This window comes from Aotus nancymaae, unplaced genomic scaffold, assembly GCF_030222135.1.
Source record: "Aotus nancymaae isolate 86718 unplaced genomic scaffold, 86718_ANA_hifiasm-v0.15.2.pri h1tg000016l, whole genome shotgun sequence".
Taxonomy (NCBI): Eukaryota; Metazoa; Chordata; class Mammalia; order Primates; family Aotidae; genus Aotus; species Aotus nancymaae.
Genome location: NW_026988428.1, coordinates 12806726 through 12826432, shown reverse-complemented (window position 1 = coordinate 12826432; position 19707 = coordinate 12806726). Strand labels below are relative to the sequence as shown.

The 19707-nt window shown below is 37.3% G+C and overlaps 1 pseudogene; it reads right to left on the bottom strand.

Annotated features, from left to right (window-relative positions):
• LOC135275231 (uncharacterized protein C12orf50 homolog) overlaps positions 1-17497 on the bottom strand; it is a 65971-nt pseudogene extending 48474 nt beyond the window's left edge.
• Between the last annotated feature and the right edge of the window lie 2210 nt (positions 17498-19707).

Sequence of the window (19707 nt, the reverse complement as noted above, 5' to 3'; positions counted from 1 at the left end):
TTACAAACAATGCTGTTATGTGCATTCTTGTATTTAATACATGTACCCAGATGTACATGGTAATGGATTTCATTAGGATATATGCTTCAAAAGTGGAATTGCTTGGTCCTAAGTTATACATAATTTTAACTGGACAAGATAATGGTAGACTGTTTTCCAAAGTGCTTGTATCCGTTTACATATCCTCCTAAAGTGCACAGAAATTCCTAATGTTCTTTGTCTTCACCAACAATTGGTAGAATTTTTAATATTTGCCAATATAATGGGTATATCATATCTCAAAGTGCTTTCCATTGGATTTTCCTAACTATTAATAAGATTGATCATCTTGTTTATTTACATTTGAGTTTCTTCCTTTTCCAATGCCTGTTTATGCTTTCTGCTTGTTGTTCTATGACAGCGGTTCTCAAGTAGAGATATTTTTACTCCCTACCTACTATGAAATATTTGACAACGGCTGGATATATTTTTGGTTGTTAAAACAAGGAAGGTTCTAGTAGTATCTAGTAGGTAGAGGCTAAAGGTGCTGCTAAACAATCTACAGTAGATAAGAGAGACTCCAACAAAGAACTATCCAGTCCAAAATCTCAATAGTGGTGAAACAGAGAAACCTATTCATTAGGTCCTCAGACCTTTCTTGTTTATTCATATTCATATATTGAGTTCAGGTCTTTCCTTGGAGTCACATAAGCACACATGCTGCAAATATCCTCTTATTTGTTGGTTTATCTTTTTATCTTTTATATGATGTTTTTGATAAATACAAATTTTAATTTTAGTGCAGCCAGATTTATTCATATTCTCTGAAATGATCAATATTTTGTGTCCTTATTGTATTTTGAAGTCTTTAAATATTGGCCTTTTACACTTTGATCAAGAATTTACCTAGAATTGATTTTTATCTATCGTGTGAAAGAGAAGTCTATTTTTCCCTCATTAAGTGAAAAGACCACCCATTGCTCATCCATGCTACCTGTTACAAATCAAGTGTCCAGTCTGTTTCTGTGGTGTAGTGGTTATCACGTTCTCCTAACAAATCAAGTGACCATCTATGGAAAGGGCTGTTTCAGCTACTCTGTTCCATTTACCAATCTGTCTAGCCCGTGGCTAATACTACACTGTCGTAATCTCTATCACTTCATAGGCCTTGATATCTGGTTGAACAAGTCCTATAATTTTGGTATTCTTCAACCATGTCTTGACTTTTTCCGGCTCTTTGCACTTCCATATACATCTCAGAATCTGTTGAATTTTCATTAAGATTATCGTTCTTGTATTTTTACAGTAGATGATAAGTATCAAATAATTATAAGATGTCATTAGATAAATTCATAATAAGAATGAGAAAACTTTTACCTTTAAAGTCAGTATTGAAAAAATGTTGAAAATTACACCCTTTGCAACTATTTAAACTTATAATTTGAAAGTTTAATGAAAAACGTCTTAGTGGATATTTCATCACAAATAAAGACCATTGTCCATCACACCTTTCTATTACATGTGTTTAAATACACATCAGAGGGAGAAAGAGATACGATGGGAAAGAGCCCATTTAGTTAACAGAAACTACCCAATTAGAAATATGGAATAAATCATTCAAGTAACCAAGTAATGCAGTAAAACTTCAGACACTGGTAAGTTTACCTCTCTGCAATGATTGAAACAAAAATGTGCTGAATTTGACAGATATTATTATATCTTTGTTAATTAGAGTAACTCTCCTATGAGATCACAAATACCAATGGTCTTTGCATTTTAAGAAACTACTATAATGCACTTTCCATGAATTTATACATAGATAATTTTTGTCACCTTGATTTTTCTACCCAAAGCATAGCTTCATGTCACTAAGATCAACTTTGATGTGATCACATGTATTTCACATAACTCTTTTGAAAACTATATTTTTAACAAATATTGTATAGTAATTATGATTTTGGCTTGTTCTTTAACATATATTTTTTGCTCTCATTTTAGGTCAAGTATATCAGGGCATTTTTTAGGGAATCACCTTTTTCCCATTTTCAATCTACTTAATGTGAGTAACGATGACCCCCGGGACCCAAAGATTAGCTAATCCCCCAGCCTGAACAACTATTAAGGATGAGCATGATTTCTACATCGTTAGATGAGGTTGAATACTCAGGCTTTAGCTGAATAAGAAAGACTTATTTCTTCTGATGTTAATTGAGAATGATGATGCTAATGAAAAGACTGATTACTCACTCTTTGCCAAGAATTCTAAACTATTGAGTATTTATCTGTTAAACGTCTAAAACCCAGTGACAGATACTATTACTATCTCTACCATACAGATGAAGAAATTGGCCCACAGAGATATTAAGATGTCCATGTTTATAGTGGCAAATATGTGGTAGGTTGATGTTTCAAGCTAATCTGAGCTAGAGCTACTATTCTTAATCTAAGCCTATTCTGCTCCAAAATCTAGGTCTGAGCTTCTGGAGTAACTGCAGTATATAGAGAAGGACAACTGGCTAAGAGCCAAGAGTTGGTGAAGGAAATATGGATCCAGCCAGGTCTGGGGTCAGCTCTGTCCCTAATCTCTTCAATTATATTAGCCAAGAATTCCAGTTTTCCCATGAATAAAATTGAGTTGGGTTTCTCTCCTTAAAACCAGTAATGTACTGGAGTGGGCTCAGATAAGCATGTGAGAACTGACACATTTTCAGGAATTTTGCAAGTGTACTGATGTCACATTTATAGCTTGAAATTGGCTGTAGAGAAACTATTTGCTTTACGCTAATTGTCAAATGTGAAAAACCAGAGCGATTTTGTTTTGGATTTTTTCCAGTTGGTTTTTCTGGGGGAGGGGAGCGAGGTGGGGGAAAAGAGCCAGTTGTTAAAACATTTAGCACTACTCCATCGTTTATGACCAAGACAGTCTCTACAAGAACTTACAATAGACTATCATATCACATCATATCATGCCAGGGCATTTCATTCATGAACATCTACTTTACATGCTTTCTCAATTTTCAAAACAAATTCCGTTTTTTAAAAACAGATGTCATCAACATTATCATCATAATGCAGTATTTCCTACTCCTATAAATACTTCCATAGCTAGAACACACATGCAATACAAAACAAGTAGGTTAAAAGAAACTTTCATATAAACAAATTATTTATAACCAAACAAGTTGTTTTTATTTAGATTCACTAGGAATTGGGCACTGTCCTTCTCTTGTCCTTCAAAGAGTACAAGAAATGCTAACTTTTGTAAAATTCACAGAGCGGAGGTTCTTCACAAAGTATTTTTCTTCCCCTTTTCACTAGTTCTTTAAGGGCACTCCATGGAATTGTTTGCTTAGGGCATTAGGGCAAATCTATACAATGCTTGTGTAGATTTTACAATAACTAATTGATCTTCGTAGTATTTTTGCAAAAAGAAAATAGTTTAATCTAAACGTAATTAGGAGGAAACAAATGAACAAATCACCTTAGAAGATATCCTACAAAACAACTGGCTTGAACTCTTAAAATTTGTATGACATGGGGCAGGTGCAGTGGTTCATGCCTGTAATCCTAGCACTTTAGGAGGCCAAGGTGAGAGAATTGCTTGATCCCTGGAGTTTGAGACCAGCCTAGATAACATGGTGAGATCCCATCTCTACCCAAAATGACAAAATTAGTTGGTCATTGTGGCATGAGCCTGTGGTCCCAGTTACTCAGGAGGCTGAGGTGAGAGGGTCACCTGGGCCCAGGATGTCAAGGATGCAGTAAGCTGTGTTCACACCACTGCACTCCAGCCTGGGCAACAGAGCAAGATTCTGTCTCTAAAAAGACACATGTATAGGACAAGGATGGAAAAAAAATCCTGGGAAATTTTTAAAGAGATATAAGATTTTTAAAAAGAGATTAAATAGAGACATGACAACCAATTGCAATGAATGATGCTTAATTGGAAATTGGATGAGAAAAAAAACCAACAATTTTACGGCTGTCGTACCCAACGTTTGGTCCCAAGAACCTACGAGCTTATTATAAATTCAGAACCTCAGCCTCCAACCCAGATTTACCGAATTAGACTACAATTTAAACAAGATTGTCAGGTGATTTCGGTGCATACTACATTTTGTGGAAGCATTGCTATTACAAGCATTATCAGACAAGTAGAAAATTTTGATACAGATTGAATATTAGGCATTGTTGATTCTATCAATTCTATCAACATTGATAGAATTCTCTATATATGATAGTCATGTGTGATTATATCGGAGAATGCCCTTGAACTTAGAAGGTACATGCTGAAGTATTTAGCAATGAAGTGTGAAAATATTGGCAACTAACTCCCAAATGGTTCCAAAAAACAAAAATAAAGAAATACGTGTTTGTACATTATATGCAGATATATAAATACAATCAAGGAAAAAGAGAAAGTAAACGTGACAAAATGTTAATTGGTGAATATAGGTGAAGAACGCATGGCTGTTCACTGAACTATTCTTGTAAATTAAAGAATAGTAAACTATCTTGTAAGTTAAAAAATGTCTCAGAAAGTTGGGGAGGAAACAAAAGTATAATGAAGCATCAGTTTCACTGGTGGTCTAAGTGGTGACTGAGAACTGTTTTGGTTTTTGGTGGTTGTTGTTTTAAGCTCACCAGTTAATTCTAATGTGGAGCCAGAATCGAGAGCATGGGGCTGAGACAAACATCAGATGGGGTACCTGGGCTTCTGAGCTTCATGTAATGTAAGGGAACATGTTTCAGAAAAGAGGGAAATATATATTGAGAAAGAGAAAAGAAACCTTATTTAATGGAAGTACACATAACTCAGAAGTGCTATAATATCTCACTCTATACTGTAAATTAAAAGGGAAAGGGAGTCTTCTACTAAATATGAAGAACTTTAATAGCTTTGAAAAGAAGTCTATGGGGTAGGATGGGATAGAATTAGGCCCTCAGAAGGCAGAAGCCAGATCAGGAGGTCTGATGCATGGTCATTCAAATGACAAAAAGCACTGGAGTATACTTTAAATGTCATGTCTAATTTTTTTGTGAGACGCTTTTAGAGTCAGACAGAACTATGTTTAAAGTCAGAAACTGCCACTTATGAGAAGTTTTATATTGCCTAAGATATTTGGCCTCTACACCTCATTTTCTTTATCTGTTAAGCCAGGAGACTATACCTATTTGGCCAGTTTTTATGATGATTAAATAAAATTAGGCATGAAAAGTGCTCAGTATAGCACTGCCATATGGAGCAGGCTTAACAGATTATTCTAGCCCTAACACTGGGTATGTGATTTTCTGATTTCTTATAACTCCACTTCGTTTTTTAAAAGCCGTAATGAAACTGCAAGTTTACACGGTCCTATAAAGCAAGTTGTGGAGGTCTTAAACATGACTAACAAATGTTAAGCCTGAAGAACGAATATTTGAGTTCCTGCTTTTGTTTTTTTGTAGGTTTGGATACTCTTTGGTCCTTGGATGAGAATGGATGCAGTATGTAGTCAGGATAAAGAATCTCCCAACCAACACAAATTATCCCAGGGGCTACCATTCGGTGTGCTGTGGCATTTCCTTAAGCCCTCTCTTTCTTCCCCAGAGAGGAAAGAACTAAGTTGAAGAACTTTTACCCTTATAACCATTATAAATTGTCTTCTTCTTTTCTGAAATATACACACACGCAAATTAGCCTGTGTGTACTGACTCAAATATTCAAGTAAAATATTTATTAAGCTATTTAAAAACAATTTATTAGCAAGTGGCTTTTCAAGACTTCAAATAAAAGGCAGGTCATAAATACATAGGCTAGACATTCTAAAGAAAGCTGACCAAAGTTTCGTTTAAAGTGGCCAAATCAGTTGTCAGAGGCATCACTGGACACTGACTGAGAATAAATAATTATCAAATGATTCCATTCAATTGTTCACTACAGAATAAAATGGCAAATAGCCAAGAAAAGATGAGCAATTTCCATGTTCGAGCTAGCTACTGTGTTTGGAACAAAATTTTCTTCAGCAAATTTAAGAACAAATAAAAAACAGTTTGTCTAAGAGAGTACACTAACCTCTAATGTATACCATAGGAGAAAGAATAAGTGCCTACCAGGCTTGCAAAGAAAACACGAATTGTACTCAGAAAATGTCTAGGGAATTCTCATGGTAAATATTAACAAAACTATGTTTTCTTAGCATTCTCAATTGGTTTAGCAGCTGTTGGCTTTTAAACTTAGAGATAATAACCAGAATGATTATGTTGTCTTTTAAAATTCCATGGTTTATAAACATGTAAATAAAATATCTTTTAAAAGAGTCCAAAACCTTTCAAAATTCACTAGCAGGTTGAAGTTTAAATTGCAAAAAGAATAACCGGCAGTTTTATACCCCCAGACAAAAAGAGTAGGACTCCTGATAATTGTACTTAGTGCTTAAAGATAACATACAATGGCAAATCATCTAATAAGAAATTGCTTTTGGCAAGTGCCTCATACTGGAAGAGGACAGCTGGTGATTTAGATAGCACTGCTGTGGCTCCAACTCACCTATTTAATATCGACTATGTGACAGGTCTCAATTCATCAAGCAGAAGCTCTGGAAAGTTTCACGGGTTGCACATTTAAATACATAAATTTTGTCATATTTTAACCCAGAATAAAATTACACACATTGTACAATGCTCTGTATGAACCTATACTTAGCCAGTTACAGTTTGCTATGAATGGTTTGTAATAATCCCACCCTGCATTTATCAATTAATCATATGCATTTACTGACATTCATAAAGGTGGATATTCATGAAGGTATTACTTATAAATTAGTCTTTGTCTAAGGTGTAAAGATTTAGGACCTCAGTTTTGGTTAACCTGGGCTTTGGTAGATAGATATTCCTGGAAATATTGTAGGAAATATCAGGTCTAGCAGGAATCAAATTATACCTTCTGAGGTATTGAAATATTTGCAAATAAAGAGGCTATGCAGTAGTTCAATGCCTTTTTCAACTGAACTTGTCAGTTTATCTACAGTCTGCTAATTGAATCCTTTTCCCTAGAGTACAGAAATGTGTCAGGCAGAGGGAAAGCAGTTACAGATTTAACACAAATAAATGCTGTTCAGGGATTCCTGGGGTAGAACTGGCCACTATATGAGAGACAGTACTATGTGGTTGTGTTAGGTGTTTGAGATATATCAGTGAACAAAATACTTTTGCTCTTATGGAACTTTCATTCTATAGGGAGGAATTAGACAACAAACAATAGATATATTAAACAAGTAAATTATATTGTATCTGAGCAATCATTGGGAGTATGGCAATAAGAAAGTCGAACAAGGCAAGGAAGTTTGGAAGTGTGTAAGGCATGCATGGGAAGGCTGACTACATTTCAAATACAGTGTTCAGAATAGTCTTGTGTAGAACATAATCTTTTAACAAGGCTGTGAAGAAATACGCTAACATGTGCCAGGAAAAGCAAGTATACAGTGTGATTGGAGTAGAGCAAGCAAGTATATGGGTGTGTGATAGAGTTTGACTGTTTCCCCACCCAAATCTCATCTTGAATTGTAACTCCCCAAATTCCCATATATCATAGGAGGAACCAGGTGGGAGGTAATTGAATCATGGGGGCGAGTCTTTCCCATGCTGTTCTCATGATAGTGAATGAATCTCATGAGATCTCATGGTTTTAAAAATGGGACTTTCCCTGCACAAGCTCTCTCTCTCTCTCTGCCTGCTGCTATACATGTAAGATGTGACTTGCTCCTCCTTGCCTTCCACCATGATTGTGAGGCTTCCCCAGCCATATGGAACTGTAAGTCCACTAAACCTCTTTCTTTTGTAAATTGCCCCGTCTCAAATATGTCTTTATCAGCGGCATAAAAATGGACTAATACAGTAAATTGGTACCAGTAGAGTGGAGCACTGCTGGAAAGATACCTGAAAATTTGGAAGCAACTTTGGAACTGGGTAATAGGCAGAGGTTGGGACAGTTTGCAGGGCTTAGAAGACAAAAAACGTGGGAAAGTTGGAACCTCCTCGATACTTGTTGAATGGCTTTGACCAAAATGCTGATAATGATACGGACAAGGAAATCCAGGCTGAGGTGGTCTCAGATGGAGATGAATAACTTCTTGGGAACTGGAGCAAAGGTGACTCTTACTACGTTTTAGCAAAGAGACTGGCAGCACTTTGCCCCTTCCCTAGAGATTTGTGGAACTTTGAGAGAGATGATTTAAGGTATCTGGCAGAAGAAATTTCTAAGCAGCAAAACATTCAAGATATAACTTGGGTGCTGTTAAAGGCATTCAGTTCTAAAAGGGAAACAGAGCATAAAAGTTTGGAAAATGTGCAGCCTGACAATGCAATACAACAGAAAATCCTATTTTCTGAGGAAAAATTAAAGCTGGCTACAGAAATTTGCATAATTAACAAGGAGTCAAATATTAATCCCCAAGATAATGGGGAAAATGTCTCCAGTTTATGTCAGATACATTCACAGCAGCATCTCCTAACACAGGCCCAGAGACCTAGCAGGAAAAAATGGTTTCATGGGCTGGGCCCAGGGTCCCCATACTGTGTGCAGCCTTTGGACTTGGTGTCCTGTGTCCCAGCCACTCCAGCCATGGCTGAAAGGGGCCAAGGTACAGCTCAGGCTGTGGCTTCAGAGGGTGCAAGCCCCAAGCCTTGGCAGATTCCACATGGTGTTGAGATTGCAAAAGCACAGAAGTCAAGAGTTGGGATTTGGGAGCCTCCACCTAGATTGCAGACTTAGAATTCATGCCTGTAATCCTAGCACTTTGGAAGGATGTATGAAAATGCCTGGATGCCCAGGCAAAAGTTTGTTGAAGGGGCATTTCATGAAAAATCTCTGCTAGGGCAAAGTGAAAGGGAAATATGAGGGTAGAGCCACCACACAAAGTCCCTTCAGGAGCACCACTTAGTGGAGCTGTGAGAACAGGGCCACTGTCCTCTAGACCCCAGAATGGTAGATTCACTGTCAGCTTGCACCATGTGCCTGGAAAAGCCACAGACACTGAACACCAGCCCAAGAAAGCAGCCAGGAGTGGGCTCTATACCTTGCACAGCCACATGAGGGGAGCAGCCCAAGACCATGGGAACCCATCTTTTACATCCATGTGACCTGGATGTGAGACATGGAGTCAGAGGTGACCGTTTTGGAGCTTTAAGATTTGTCCACCCTGCTGGATTTTGGATTTGCATGGGGCCCGTAGCCCCTTTGTTTTGGCCAACTTCTCCCACAATTCAAGATGAGATATGGGTGGAGACACAGCCAAACCATATCATTCCACCCCAGCCCCTCCTGAATCTCATGTCCTCACATTTAAAACCAATGACGCCTTCCCAAAAGACCCCAAAGCCATCCCACTTGGAATGGCTGCATTTACCCAATGCCTGTACCCCATTGTATCTAGGAAGTAACTAACATGCTTTTGATTTTACAAGATCATAGATGGAAGGAACTTGCCTTGTCTCAGATGAGACTTTGGACTGTGGACTTTTGAGTTAATGATAAAATGAGTCCCCTTTAGGGGACTGTTGGGAAGGCATTATTGGTTTTAAATGTGAGGACATGAGATTCAGGAGGGGCCAGGGGTTCAATGATATGGTTTGGCTGTGTCTCCACCCACATCTCATCTTGAATTGCAACTCCCACAATGCCCACATGTTGTGGGAGGAACTCAATGGGAGGTAATTTGATCATGGGTATAGTTCCACATGGAACTATAAATCTATTAATATAGTTCCATGTGGAACTATAAGTCTATTAATCTTCTTTCTTTTGTAAATTGCCCAGTCTCGGGCATGTCTTTATCAGCAGTGTAAAAGTGGACCAGTACAGTGTGGTAGAAAAATGCAGAGAGCTTACAGGGCACCAGATCAAATAGAGTCTCTCATTATATTTGGGAATCACTGACATGTGGAACATATTCAAAATCATAAGGCTAGATGAGACCACCAAGAAAGTAAACAGAGGAAAAAAAAAAAACAAGAACTAACTCCTAAAACATTGCACATGTAAGAGGTTGGGGAAAAGAAGACAAACAATTCAGGGAGATTGATAACACAGCATTAGGAAGGTAGAAGAAAAAGAGAACAAGGTTGAAACGAAAAAAAATGTTAAAGGCAGCTAGAGAGAAGGGTAGGTCATCTACAAAGGGCAGTCCATCAGGCTAACAGCGAACCTTTCAGAAGAAATTCCCCAAGCCAGAAGAGATTGGAAGCCTACCTTCAGCTTTCTTAAAGAAAAAATATTTCCTGGGGAGTTGGGGAGGGATAACATGAGGAGAAATGCCAGATATAGGTGATGGGGAGGAAGGTAGCAAACCACACTGCTATGTGTGTACCTATGCAACAATCTTACATGTTCTTCACATGTACCCCAAAACCTAAAATGCAATTTAAAAAAAAAAAAAGAAAGAAATAATATTTCCAACCAAAAATTTCACATCCAGGTAAACTAAGTTGCATAAGTGAAGGATAAATAAGATCCTTTACAGATAAGCAAATGCTGAGGGATTTTTTTTTTCTTTTACCACCAGACATGCCTTACAAGAGGTCCTGAAAGATACACTAAATATGGAAAGGAAAGACAGTTACCAGTCACTACAAAACCACACTTACAAATGCAGACCAGTGACACTATAAAGCAACCACACAAAGAAGTCTGCATAATAACCAGCTAAGAACAGGATGACAGGATCAAATCCATACATATCAATCTAATCTTGAATGTAAAGTTGCTAAATGCCCCAATTAAAAGCCACAGAGTAGCAAGCTGGATAAAGAAGCAAGATCCACTAGTATGCTGCCTTCAAGACACCCATTGCACATGTTATACAATGATACCCATAGGCTCAAAATAAAAAAATTGAAAAAAGTTTACCAAGCACATGGAAAACAGAAAATATCAGGGGTTGCAATCCTAATTTCATACCAAGCAGCTTTCAAACCAACAAGATTTAAAAAAATAAACACATTATACAATGGTAAATGGTTCAATTCAACAAGAGGACCTAACTATCCTAAATGTATACACATCCAACACAGGTGCACTCAGATACATAAAATAAGTTCTTAGAGACCTACAAAGAGACTTACATTCCCATACTATAATAGTGGGAGACTTCAACACCCCACTGACAGTATTAGACAGTTTGTCAATGCAGAAAAGCAAGATATTCAGGACCTAAACTCAAAACTTGACCAAATGGACTTAATAAACGTCTATAGAACTCTCCACCCCAAAACAACATAATATCCATTCTTCTCATTATCATATGACACATACTTCAAACTGACCATACAATTGGACATAAAACAATACTCGGCAAATTTCAAAAAAATGAAATCATAAACAACCATGTCCTCAGACCACAGCACAATGAAAATAGAAATTAATACTAAGAAAATCACACACTACCATACAATTACATGGAAATTAAACAATCTGCTCCTGAATGGCTTTTGGGTAAACACTGAAATTAAGGCAGAAATCAAGAAATCCTTTGACACTTATGAGAAAAGATACAACATACCAGACTCTCTGAGACACAGCTAATTCAATGTTAAGAGGAACGTTTATAGCACTAAATGCCTGCATCAAAACAAAAATCTCAAATTAACAACTTAACATCACAACTACAAGAACTAGAGAAGCAAGAGAAAACCAACTCTAAAGCTAGCAGAAGACAAGAAATTACCAAAATCAGAGCTGAACTGAAGGAAATTGAGACACAAAAAGCCATACAGAAGACTGGCAAATCCAGGAGTTGATTTTTTGAAACAAATTAATAAGAAAAAGAGACTGCTACCTAGACTAACAAAGACAAAAGAAAAGAGAAGATCCAAGTAAACACAATTAGAAATGACAAAGGGAGGCCGGATGCAATGGCTCACACCTGTAATCCCAGCACTTTGGGAGGCCCAGGCAGGTGGATCACTTGAGGTCAGGAGTTTGAGACAAGCCTGGCCAACATGGCAAAACCCTATCTCTACTAAAAATGCAAAATTTCACTGTGCATGGTAGTACATGCCTGTAATCCCAACTACTTAGGATGCTGAAGCAGGAGAATCACTTGAACCCTAGAGGTGGAGCTTGCAGTGAGCCAAGATTGTGCCACTGCACTCCAGCCTGGGGGACAGATCTGTCTCAAAATAAATTTTTTAAAAAATGACAAAGGAGACATTACCACTGACCCTACAGAAACACAAAAACTATCAGACATTACTATAAACACCTCTATGCATACAAACTAGAAAATTTAGAAGAAATGAATATATTCCTAAACACAAACAACCTCCCAAGACTAAACGAGGAAGAAACTGAATCCCTGAAGAGACCAATACTGTGTTCTGTAACTGTATAAGTAAGAAAAAAACCTACCAACCAAAAAAAGCCCAGGGCAAGACAGACTCACAGCTGAGTTATGCCAGATGTAGAAAGAAGAGCTGGTGCCATTCCTACTGAGACTATTTCAAAAAATTGAGGAGGACAGACTCATCCCTAACTCATTCTAGGAGACCAGCATCATCCTGAAACCAAAATGTGACAGAAACACAACCAAAAAAGAAAATTTCAGGCCAATATCCACCATGAACACAGATCAGCACCACAACAAAAAGCTAATCCATCATGATAAAGTATGTTTTATCCCTGGGATGCAAGTTTGGTTCAAGGTACACAAATCAATAAATGTGACTGATTACATAAACAGAACTAAAAATAAAAAAAAAAACACATTATTATCTCAATAGATGCAGAAAAGGTTTTTAATAAAATTCAACATCCCTTCATGTTAAAAATACTCAATAAACTAGGAATTGAAGAAATATACTTCAAAGTAATAAGAGCCATCTATAAAAATCCCACAGCCTACATCAGACTGAATAAGCAAAAGCTGGAAACAATCCCCTTGAAAAATGGAAGACAAGTGTACCCTCTCTTACTGCTCCTACTCAACATACTATTGAAAGTCCTGGCCAGAGGAACCAGGCAAGAGAAAAAAATAAAAGGCATCTAAATAGGAATCCAGGAAGTCAAATTACCCTTGCTTGCAGATGACATAACTCTCCATCTAGAAAACCTCATAGTCTCTGCTCAAAAGTTCTTTGATCTGATAAACAACTTCAGCAAAGTTTCGGGATACAAAATTAACATATAAATATCAGTAGCTTTCCTATACACCAACAATATCCAAGCCAAGAGTCAAATCGAGAATGCAATCCCATTAATAACTACCACAAAAAGAATTATATACCTAGGAATACAGCTAACCAGAGAGGCAAATGATGTCTACAATGAGAATTACAAAACACTGCCTAAAGAAATCAGAAATGATGCAAACAAATGGAAAAACATTCCTTGCTCATAGATAGGAAGAATGAACATCATTAAAATGGCAATGCTACTCAAAGAAATTCACAGATTCAATTCTATTTCTATCAAACTACCAATGACATTCTTCACAGAATTAGAAAAAAGCTATTTTAAAATTGACGTGGAACCTAAAAGGAGCCCAAATTGCCAAGGCAATGTTAAGCAAAAAGAACAAAGAAGGAGGCATCATGTTACCCAACTTCAAACTATACTATATGACTACAGTAACCAAAAAAGCGTGGTACTGGCACACAAAAAAAGACACATAGGCCAATGGAACAGAATAGAGAGTCTAGAAATAATGTCTCACACCTAAAACCATCTGATCTTTGACAAAGGTGACAAAAATAAGAAACGGGGAAAGGACTCTCCATTCAATAAATGATGCTGAGATAACTGGCTTGCCATATGTAGAAAATGGAAACTGAACCCCTACCTTATACCACATACAAAAATCAACTCAAAATGAATTAAAGCCTTCATTGTAAAACCTAAAACTATAAAAACCCCGGAAGATAACCTAGGAAATACCATTCTGGACATAGGACATGACGAAGATGCCAAAAGCCAACTGCAACAACAACAAAAAAACTGACAAAAAGGATTGAATTCAACTAAAGAGCTTTTGCACAGCCAAAGAAACTACCAACAGAGTAAACAGACAACCTACAGAACGAGAGAAAATATTGAACCTGGGAGACAGAGGCTGCAATGAGCCAAGATCATGCCACTGCACTCCAGCCTGGGGTGACAGAGAGAGACTCTGTCTCAAACAAACAACAAACAAAAACCATTCCATCAGAAAAACTTGGTGGCCATAGAAGGAAAGTAGAGTAGTTACAAGCATCAGGGAAACATGATAGTCCCCACTTCTTCAGCAAGGTTCTTACCATTCACTGCTTTACACTGTGGTGTCTTCTGAATCCATTTTCCAGAACCTACTTTAAGGTTCATCGCATAGTAGAGTCTCAGTACAATTTAGTTAGACTGAATTGAGCCACGGCTTTCGTAGCAATGGCATTGCATTTTCTCCACAATTGAGGAGTTAGAAAGAACCATCACACATGCCTGTTCTGCTAGAAGCAGAAGTGTGTAACCCAGGTCATGTCCTTGCTCTCTCCACCTATGAGACAGCTTTCTGCACATTCACCGAGACCACCAGTGAAGGCATGATCTCTAAGCTTGGCTTCAGTTGTGTGATACTTTGCTGAGACACAGCCTCCTTCTGTTTAGTAAGGTCAGTAGCTGTCTTACTTTCCATATGAATAATATCTATTTTAGATACACATAGAGAAAGTTTAACTTCCTCTTTGTTCACATCATCTTGTTAGTTACTTAATGGTTCATTCTAAGCTTTCTCTCATCTCATGAGTCCTGATAAAATCATTCCAAATTATCCATTGACCATCAAATTGCATTGCTCATCTTGTCATACTGTATTTAATGTGTCATTCTACGCTGCCACTCCAAAACCAGATTAGACTATGGTATGTCCATGTTTTCAAAAAATGTACTCACTGCTACTTGGTGACAAAAATAATCCATTGATATTTCGAGGTTTGCTGTGATAAAACATACAACTGATCCTCAGACAACCGAAAGGTTGGGTTTCCCAGAAGCATGGAATGCAGTTTGGCTAAATAAAAGGAGATGGGGGGAAATGGAGTGATTAGATGCCATATTCACAACAAATACAATGTGCTACAATACAGCACAATGAGACAAAAACAATTACAGTTCACTGATTTAGGATCATGTGTGTTTTCCAGCGTTTCTAAGCCCTGCTATTCAAAAGATGCAATGGGTATTTCTAAAACATTTTCCTCCATTAAGTTGAAAAAAATCGCAAAATGCCTAAAATCAAATAGTAGAAGGAAGAAAGATTTCTTCCCTATTGTTTTGTAAAAGTATAATCCAGCGTTATTGAAGGGAAATGCTTTAACAAAAACGATGATGCTAAGTAATTATACCTGCATTTCCATGTGTCTAAACCTGCAGAGTGGAACAAAACATTTCCTCTGTCTCCATAATGAGCACACGGTGTCACTGCCAAGGGCCTCTTCACAGTGTCGAAATCGGCACTGGGAACCCTAAAAGAAAAAGTAAACAGTGTAGAAAACTCAATTTGTTGACATTAGAGTTCAACAACAATAGGCTGCTAATCAGTAAAAGAAAATATGAGTAGATTAAATTAGAATCACGAAGATATACTCTATCAATATTAGACCGTAAGTCTAAATTTCAGCAAATTAGTCTAACTTTAGTGAGAAAGCAGCAAGATAATCTAATGATTAAACAGTATAACATGCCGCAAATGACTGATAAAATGCTACGTTTTGTTATCCGTTAATCCATATGGTCCACTAGGAATAGAGGTGCAAGACTCCAGTGGCACTTTGACCACAATCCAATGACAGAACGACTTAATTTCTCTTTCTGAAGAAAGCCAGATGAAATTTTTAAGAATTTCTAGCTATATTCTAATTGTGAAAACGATTTCTATGAATCAATCCTTTTATTAGATAACCTGTTTTCTCAGTCTATGGAGATACTGTTAGGTTTTTATGGAGCTTAAAAGGTATGTTATTGTGGAATTTTAATTATGATGTTTTGATATACTATATTAAATACATGTGCTTTGTGCCTTTGGCTTAGAAAGATAAACAATTGCCTATACTCACTGACTTCTTTATATGCCAACAAAAGTAGATGTGGTTTGTTTCAATAGGCTGGTATTCTTAAAACTTCTACGTTCTTTTACACATAAACACACACTTGGTAAAACTATAAGCCCCTGTTGTGTGGGCAGAGAGGATAACATTCTTCCCTCTTTTGACACATGTTCCATGGTTGTTAGTTATCTTTTATCTCTCTCCTACTTCTATCTTCATTCTCTTCCCCTTGTTAAAGTAGATCCATGTACTCTCATAGCATGGGTTAGTGGGCAGGGGCTATCAAGTCAATAAACTAGTATTTGAACCTCTGGCTCCACTACTTGCCCATTGTCACAAACTTAATACTTAACTCATACTCTCTGTGCTTTAGTTTCCTCATATGTAAACAGGACATAAAAAATACTTTCCTCACAAGTTAGCTATAAAAATGACATGAGATAAGGTGTTGTGAGCTATTATTATTTTTATTTATTCATTTAATTATTTACTGATAACTTATCACTCATTAGTCACTGTGCTAAATACTTGGGGATACAGCAATAAAACAGACAAGACACTCTGCCCACCTGGACATGGATTCTGTTGTTACTCTTTATCACCCTAGCATTTAATCTAACAGGTAATAGAAGTGAATCTAATTCCTGTAGTCAGAGAGGCTAACTCTATTCAGGTTTCCTAACAGAGAGGAAACACTTAAAACCAGACATGTCATCTTTTTTCACTGGATTCTTTCTGGCATGAGCACAAAGCTTCAAATACTGAGTTTTTACCTTTATCTGGTTTTATTAAGATCCATTCATCCTCATTCTTTGGGGGAATTACCAGTTTTTCCCATTTAACTTTATAAACTTTAATTTGTATGTGGCCAATTGGCTTACATTAATTTTCTTTTCTATTTTTATGATATTTAAACACTTGTTGTTACTTAGACTTTTGACAAATGAAAACTTAGTAATTGGGTTAAAAAAAATTCAAATAAGGAAACAGATTTATTACACTAACTTTGACAGCTACCTGAATTCAACTATTTGAATTTATAATGACTGGAATCATATTAACTAAAACAAAATCTTACATCATATAATATTTCAATATTAGGAATTTAATGTCTCGAGGTGCCATCATATAGGCAAAAGTGCCACATGAATATTCAAAAGCTATAGGCATGTAACTGACATATATAAGAGTAGTTTCAAGCAAATAATAGTTTTAAATTATTTCAGATTTCTTCAGATAAATTCAGGATGTCAAAAATACATGATAGGCTTTTTTACTCCATATTTTAAGTATATAAGATATCTTCCAAGAAAATAGTAAATTTTGGTTCAGCAATGCAAGTTACTGCCATATCTTCCTTCATTCTACTAAAAAGATTAAGCATGTGAAGTACTGTAAATAGTCCAATATTTACCTTTAGGCACGTGGAATTATAAAAGAAATAGCAGTCATTTCCAAATACTGCCATTTTCAACTCTCTTGCTGCTAATCCAATGTATTTTGAAAAATATATATGTATAAGAATTGCAGAAATGCAAATATAAGAACTATCAGTGTGTAAGAGAGAAAAAGAATATCTTTTTCACAGTCTTTCAGGCTATCAGTAGTATTCCTTTAAAACTGACCTCCTGTTGACAGTATATTACACAACAGATAATTCTTAAAGAAATTTCAGTTAGAGGATACCCTCTCTAGCTTCGCAGACCACTTTTTGTTGAAAGTGGTTGCTAGGAAGCACACAAACTGAAACTTTCAGAATTTTCCTCACTGTTACCTCATCCAATGTTTGCTCATCATAAATGACCTCACATGTAACTGTAGGCTAGTTTACCTGAGAGAACACTGTATTTCCCTTACTCATTAACTAAAGAGGACTAGCAAAAATAAAATAGCATATTTTAATCTTTAAATGTTCTGATTTAATATGGACTCTAAACTAGTTTATACTTTTATAATAGAAAGTAGTAAGTATTTCACAAGTAAACAACTTATAGAAGGTTTGAAAATAACACTAAATAGGTAAATGAGCTATCCATATTCTAAGACAATAAAAACAATTATTTAAATATGTATCTCTGCTATCCATTGATTTGGGAAAAATCATATTCAGATTATGATATATTAATAGGTACTTGAAAATAAATTAGGCTACATAGTCATCTTGTAGCTATATTCCATTTATTTTTTCATCCATCATAAAAAGAGTAATCTCTTCTTCCTATAGCAGAAAGGTTTCAGAGTGCTTGAAGGTTTTGAGAATCTGTTGAAAATAAGTGAAGTACGATTCCCAGAGGGAAACATTTCAATCAGCAGTTATTGATATCTTCCTCTTAGTGTCTTTCATCAACAAATTAAAACCTAGCAGAAATTAATTTAAAAATCATCAATGTATTAGTCCATTTTAATGCTGCTGATAAAAACATACCCAAGACTGAGAGAAAAAAGAGGTTTAAATGAACTTACAGTTCCACATGGCTGGAGAGGCCTCAGAATCATGGCAGGAGGTGAAAGGCACTTCTTACACAGTGGTGGCAACAGAAGACGAGGAAAAAGCAAAAGTGGAAACCCCCAATAAACTCATCAGATCTCATGAGACTTATTCACGATCACAAAAATGGCATGGGAAAGACCTGTCCCCATGATTCAATTACCTCCCCCTGGCTCCGTCCCACAACACATGGGAATTTTAGGAGATACAATTCAAGTTGAGATTTGGGTAGTGGCACAGCCAACTATATCATTCTGCCACTGGCCCCTCCACATCTCATGTCTTCACATTTCAAAACCAATCATGCCTTCCCAGTAGTTCCAAAAGTCTTAAACTCATTTCAGCATTAATCCAGAAGTCCACAGTCCAAAGTCTCATCTGAGACAAGGCAAATCCCTTCCACCTGAGCCTATAAAATCCAAAGCAAGCTAGAAACAATACGGGTACAGGTATTGGGTAAATGCAGCCACTCCAACTGGGAGAAATTGGCCAAAACATAGGGGTTACAGGCCCCATGCATGTCCGAAATCCAGCAGGGCGGTCAAATTTTAAAGCTCAGAAATGATCTCCTTTGACTTCAGGTTTCATATCCAGGCCATGTGGATGGAAAAGATGGGTTCCCATGGTCTTGGGCAGCTCCGCCTCTGTGGCTTTACAGGGTACAGCCTTCCTCCTGGCTTTCACAGGCTGGCATTGAAAGTCTGCAGCTTTTCCAGGTGTATGTTGCAAGCTGTCAGTGGATCTACCATTCTGGAGATTGGAGGATGGTGGCCCTCTTCTCACAGCTCCACTAGGCAGTGCCCCAGGAGGGACTCTGTGTGGGGGCTTTAACTCCACATTTCCCTTCTGCACTGCCCTAGTGGAGGTTCTCCATGAGGGCCTCGTCCCTGCAGCAAACTTTTGCCTGGGCATCCAGGTGTTTCCATACATCTGAAATCTAGCTGGAGGTTCCCAGACTCAATTCTTGCCTTCTGTGGTCCTACAGGCTCAATACCACTTGGAAGCTGGCAAGGCTTGGGGTTCCACCCTCTGAAGTCACAGCGCGAGCTCTACGTTGGTCCCTTTCAGCCATGGCTAGAGCTGCTGGGTCACAGGGCACCAAGTCCCTAGGCTACACACAGCATGGGGACCCTGGGTCCAGCCCACGAAACCACTCTTTCCTCCTGGGCCTCTGGGCCTGTGATGGGATG